Source organism: Astyanax mexicanus, chromosome 19 (assembly GCF_023375975.1).
Source record: "Astyanax mexicanus isolate ESR-SI-001 chromosome 19, AstMex3_surface, whole genome shotgun sequence".
Lineage (NCBI taxonomy): Eukaryota > Metazoa > Chordata > Actinopteri > Characiformes > Acestrorhamphidae > Astyanax > Astyanax mexicanus.
The window spans coordinates 24,243,717-24,250,403 of NC_064426.1; positions in this window are offsets into that span (position 1 = coordinate 24,243,717).

The window sequence follows — 6,687 nt, forward strand, 5'->3', positions numbered from 1 at the left end:
GCACCTCTTGCTTAGATAGAGACAGTTTTACACATCTCTGAATTTTATGAGATAGAGTCAGCTGGAATGGCTTTTAGTCAAGAGTTAATTACTTGAATTTCTTGCCTCTTAATGTGTTTGAGAGCATCAGTTGTAAAGTTGTGAAGAGGTAGAGTTAGTATACAGTGAAATTTGAATAACCTTCTAATCTATATAATAAGGTGCAAAAATGACTTCAAAAAGGGAAGGTTAGTCAAGCTGAAAAATGTAAAGAAATTAACTATTCTGAAGTTCTGAAGAACCATCAAAAACGTTAGAATGAAACTAGCACTCATCAGGACCACCCCAAGAAAAGAAAGAAAAACAGTTACCCCTGTTACACAAAGCATATGGTCTACATGCATTGAACAACACAAAACACAGTAACTTGCTATTATAGCCTTTAACACTGAGAGCAAGCAGTTTTTACATAGCACATGTTTGAATCCCAAGAGAAGCAGCCTGTGGAGAATGATTTCACACTGATGGTGAGTGAGAGAGCAAATAGCATGACCAACATCGGTTGAAAACCCCTGTACATTTGCTCAGTAGACCCTGTTTAACTAAAGAGTAAAACTGAGCATGTGCAACAGAGCAAAATTCTAAACTTTTGTTATAACCGATCACCTAATAAATTATAAGTTCATGTAATATAATCTTTAACATTTTTTCACAGTAAACAACACAGAGATCAAGTGTTTAATCATAGTATACCAGCTGCAAGTTTACCTAACTTAGCCTGGAAGGAATCACTACACACGGATGGTGAGTGTTAGTCAGAAACTGTTGGACACACCCAGTATGCAAATAGATTGTGACAGAAGCCAATGGAAAAGAAGCTGTTAAGGGCAACAGACTAAACTCAGTTATTATAAGTTGATTCAACTCAAAGATCTCAGTTTAAGTGTGTATGTGCCCACGAATGTTCAACTAACTAAAATAGTTGAGTATTGTTTAGAAATCTCAAATTTTATGTAAAACAGACTAAAATGATTTGAGTTCAAACTACTTCTGGGTTTACAGTGCATTGGCTTATCTCATAATCTATTTGCATACTGGGTGTGTCCAACAGTTTCTGAATAACACTCACCATCAGTGTGTAGTGATTCCTCCCAGGCTAGGTTAGGTAAACTTGAAGATCATATGTTATGATTAACTACTTGGCCTCTGTGTTGTTCACTGTGCTTAAAAATTAACTTTCAAAAGTTAAGTGATCTCAACTTGTCCGGTCTTACAATATAACAAAAATAAAAAAGATAAATAAACTTTCTCTTCAGTTGTAATAACTTGATGTTCTAAATATTACTAACTTAAGTTTTCATTACCCATTACTTAACTTTTTTAACGCAACAGATTTCCTTTTTTTTTATAAATTCAACTTATTTGGGTTTACAGTGTAGTTTTCTGTGGTTTACAATCTTTAAATAAGAAATTTATTTTTACAATAATATGTAAAATTTGTTTGTTGAGCTGACTTAAAAATCATATTAAAGTAAACTATTTTTGGTTTCGTTTTTCTACAGTGTGCACTGAAAAAAAACAGGTCTTTTTTATTTTGGTCTAAAGAAAAATGATGATTTCTGGTTCGAACCTGTTTTTCTCAGTTTGCCAAAATCAAATCCATTCCCTATTAAAACAAATTAAAAGAAATAATTTAACTCAAACAATATCTTTTGACTTCATTTCAGGGGTTATGACATCATCACATCAGATCTCTCCTTTTGGAGTGTTTCTGTCAGTCAGTCTCACACTTTTCCCATTGGCTCCCGTCAACACTATTACACGTGAAGGGCGTGGCCTCCCTCACCATCATTGTTAAGTTGTTCTCCTCAGGGTTTCTTCTCTTAGCTAGGGAGGGAAGTTTTATATAATGGATAAATGCATGTTTGCAGTTTGAATAGTTGTTTAACTGCTCAGTTATATTGCTTTTAGAGACTTTTAGAGAAAGTTTGCCCAGCTTGAACAGTTACTCAATATTATAATATGATGTTTTTTCTAGTTTTTTTAACCTAATTTAAAAGGTTTTAAAACTTGACTGTAGTAAATATATAAATAAATAATGAATTCTGTCTAAAAAGGAAATACAATTTTATCAAGTTAACTGACAGAATTAAAATTTAATTTAATTAGTTTATTCAAAGGTAAAATATTATATTGCTGCAACAGAAAATAATTTGTCATTCCAGATTTTTAAAAAAGTGTGAAAAAGGATATTTATTATAAATCCTCTTTTTTCTTTGTTTTAAAGAACTTTTCGGTACTTGGGTTAAATAATATATTGATTGATTTTAAATCAAAATGTTAGATTCTAACTAAATCATAAATATAAGTTGAAAAAAAAAGAATATATTTAGTTGTAACAAATTAGAGCAATTTTTTTTAGGTTGGTCCAAAGTATCTTTTTTTCAGTGTAGCTTTACTAAGATACAAATCTATAGCAGTCATTCAAAAGAAACGTATGCCTTCTAAAAAAGACCTGTTCCAATTCTGAACCATTCCAAACAGTCCAGATAGTCAGTATTTAGTATTTAGTTTCCTTGTGCATAAATTCCTATATTCTCATTTCTCTGCAACTTGCCATTTATACACTATTAAAACTGTGTTTTAATCAGAAGAACTAATATTATAAAGTTGAGTGAACTTTCCAGCCAGTACAACCCAATAAAAAGAAATCAGAGATCTGCAAACTAAAAACTTAAGAATGTTTGTTGAGCCAAAAAAACTTTTAACAACTTTTAGTCACTACCTGTGTCAATGCTCTTTCTACAGTGTTGGTTCATACAGCTTTCCCATAGGCTCCTGGTGCCATATATTTGCATATTGGGTGTGGCCTCTACTTACCATCTTTGTGTTGTCTGTTGCCCAAAGCTACCTTATTCTAGACGTGTATTAGTGTAATATATGTGTTAAATGATAGCTCTCAGGGTTGTAGGTTCTAAGAGCAAATTACTTTTATTCTGTGAGTCTAGTATGTTGGTTTGGAGCTGCATTGATATGCTGTCAGTACTGGTTGAATATGTGGAGAACTTATATATACAGTCTGTATTTATATATATATATATATATATATATACATAAATATATATATGTATATATTTAAGAAAACTAAATTCTTCAAACCCACAATACTGACTCAAATTAGAATGATGACTGAATTAAATTGAACAGACTTAAAATTCTATATATTTAACTCTTAACTGAGTCAAAGCAAAATGATGACTTGACTTAGTTAAGTTATAGAAATACGTTTTTTTATATATTATTATTATTATTATATATATTTTTTTTCAGTGTACCATTTATTTCTGCCATTAATACTTGTATGCATTACTCTGGTGGAGTCAGAAACTTGGCTGGAACTTTTTGAAGCGACTATTTAAACTTAAGTAATTACAAGTTGACTGAAAACAACTTTCTGAAAGAGTTTTTATGTTTTTAATCTTATGAATGGAAGATGTGAGAGTGGTCTGTATTTGTTCAATTTAAAAACACCCTGCGTTATCTCTCTCAGTCTTTGGCAGTTATTTTCAATGATTTTGGAAAAACACCAGATTGGCAGAAGCTGCTCACTGCAGATAACCTTCAATGGAGTTTTAAAGGAGTCAGACGGCAACATATCCAGACAATTTGTTGATGCTTTGAAGTGTCAATTTGTTCCCTCAAGAGTTTCCTAAAGCTACAACTTCTTATAATAAGAGTGCTCTTATATGTGGCTTGTGCATGGTGAAAGAGAACAGATACACACCTACAGAATCAGTATATAGTAGCCTTAATACATTAATAAAAAGGCAGGGCTTAGAGCTGAGCAATACGGCCTAAATATTTTTTTTTTTTAGAATTTTTTTTTTTTTTTTTTTTTTTTTTATTAATTTTTACCCTAGTAAAAATTAAACAGATGGCAATGAAATGGTTTAAAACTAGGTTTACTTTTATTTTAGTTTCACTTAATTATACAAGTAAAATATTTTTTTTTTTTTACATATTTAATTATGTAATTAAGTTTATTTAAATTCAGTCTACGTACAAGAATATTCTAGTACAGTCGAGTTACTTAAGAATTTTAAATACAGTTATATGCACTACTTGGTGTTTTTTGTAACTGTTTGTCATCAAATACATTTGTAAAATAAAATTTTCTAAATAAAGTAAAATTAGATTAACACAATTCAGCGCAACATAATTATTTGATTACTTTTAAGTTGATAGTCTTCATTATCTCAACTTAAATGGAAAGCTAAATTTAACTAAAGGTGAAGTTGATTTAACGTTTTTATTTTGGGTTATACCGTAAGACCGAATAAGTTGAGTTTACTTAACATTTATAAGCAACAGGAAATGAAAATTTGAGTTAACATAATTTAATACATTAGGTTATTACAACTAAAGGGGAAGTTGATTTATTTCTAAGGTAACCCAGGGGGAATCACTACACACTGATGGTGAGTGTTAGTCAGAAACTGTTGGACACACCCAGTATGCAAATAGATAAGGGCAACAGACTAAACGCAGTTATTATAAGTTGGTTCAACTCAAAGATCTCAGTTTGAATGTATACGTGCCTAAAATGTTCAACTAACTCAAAATAGTTGGGTATTGGGTAAATATTCAATTTTATGTAAAACAGACTAAATTTATTTACCAAATAAATGTATATACCATGTTTTATCACCTACACTGAAAAATAGTGTGCTTGATCTACTTAAAAAACATCATGTCAACTTTTTGCATCAGATAATTAGGTAGATCAAGCAAGAGTAGTCATTGTATTTACTACTTAATTTTCTCCAGTAGCGCTAACATACTTTTTCAGGTAGTGTCAACTTAAAAGAGTCCATTGACACTACATGGGAAATTTAAGTATTGTCAACTTAATTTTCTCTTGTACACTGCTGACTTAAAAAGCTGAGTTAAGTCAACTTAAGTGTTTAATTTGTCCTTTTTACAAAATGATCTGTTTAGTCAAATAAACTAACAATTCATCTTTATTTTAACACACACTTTCAATTACCGTATTTTTCGGACTATAAGGCGCACCGTATTATAAGACGCACCATCAAAGAACGCCTATTTTCTGCTATTTTTCCATACATAGGGCGCATCGCATTATAAGGCGCGTTAAGTGACACTAGAAAGGGTGCCTATATCAAAGTGAACAGGGGTGGCGCCATGTTTCCCTTCCCCCACCGGGGGTGGTCGCTTGCCGGTGGAGCGTCTCAGTATACAAATCTAACTGTTAGCTCTTTCAAAGTCAAACGAGTGCTGGATATTAATCTACACAGATTCCTCTCCTGAAAACTGTTTATTTGGGTGAGTAACGTGCTTCAGTTTATTTACAGTAAGCTTAGATTTCCAGATGTCCACTAAGGCTTGCTGCACCAGCGTTAGCATAGCTATCCGCTAGCACGCTAGCTAGTCACCTAAACTAGTAAAGTTAACCCAAACTTAAACGACAGCGTTACACTGAGTAATCCTGCGTGTTCTGGTAAGACAGTGAGATATTAGCTAGCGATTCGTCCCCCGTAGCTTGTTTTAACACGGTAAACAAGCAGATTACAGGCTGATAAAACTCACCTCTGAGAGAGTTAGCGCTTAGCATCTAGCTAATGCTAGCCAGGCAAAGCAGCACAGACTTACAGGCCGATAACTCACCTCTGAACGGTGAACGCTTAGCGATTAGCATCTAACTCTAATAATACTGCTCCAGCAGTATTAAAAGTGCTAAATTTAGAAAATACTGATCTCTGAACAGTGAAAAAGCTAGCTAGCTAAGCGGTTAGCATCTAGCTAATGCTATTGCTGCTCCAGCCTCGGAGCGGCACGGCTCTGCACGGAGTGTGTGTTTACTGCTCCTTACACCTGACGGGTAAAATTTAGATAATACTGATCTCTGAACAGTGAATAAGCTAGCTAATGCTATTTGCTGCTCCAGCCTCGGAGCTGCACGGCTCTGGACTCTGTATAGCACTGAAACTCTGTATAACGCTGCACGGAGTGTGTGTTTACTGCTCCTTACAACCTGACGAGTAAAATTTAGATAATACTGATCTCTGAACAGTGAATAAGCTAGCTAGCTTAGCGGTTAGCATCTAGCTAATGCTATTGCTGCTCCAGCCTCGGAGCTGCACGGCTCTGGACTCTGTATAGCACTGAAACTCTGTATAACGGTGCACGGAGTGTGTGTTTACTGCTCCTTACAACCTGACGAGTAAAATCCATACAAAAGGCGCACCGTATTATAAGACGCACTGTCAATTTTTGTGAAAATTAAAAGTTTTTAAGTGCGCCTTATAGTCCGAAAAATACGGTAATAAACCTTTAGTAATATTCACATAGCTTATCATTTTAACTTAACCATGGGTACTCTCAACATATTTAGTATATTATGCCGATTATTACTGCCGATACTGACTGTATAATACTGGAGCAATACAGGAGTAAACTCAGTAAAGAGTGAACTCTGTAGTTCAGAGTCAGCACACTGTGATCACTAGAAACACAGAATAAAGTTAATGTGCTCTTACAGATCTACAACACTAAGACCTGGCAACCAACATGTATATTATAATTACTGCACGCCCAGGATACACTGTAAAAAACAAAACTTAAAATTGTTCTTAATGTGATTTTTAAGTCAGCTGAATGAGAAAAATATAGCAAACTAATCACCCC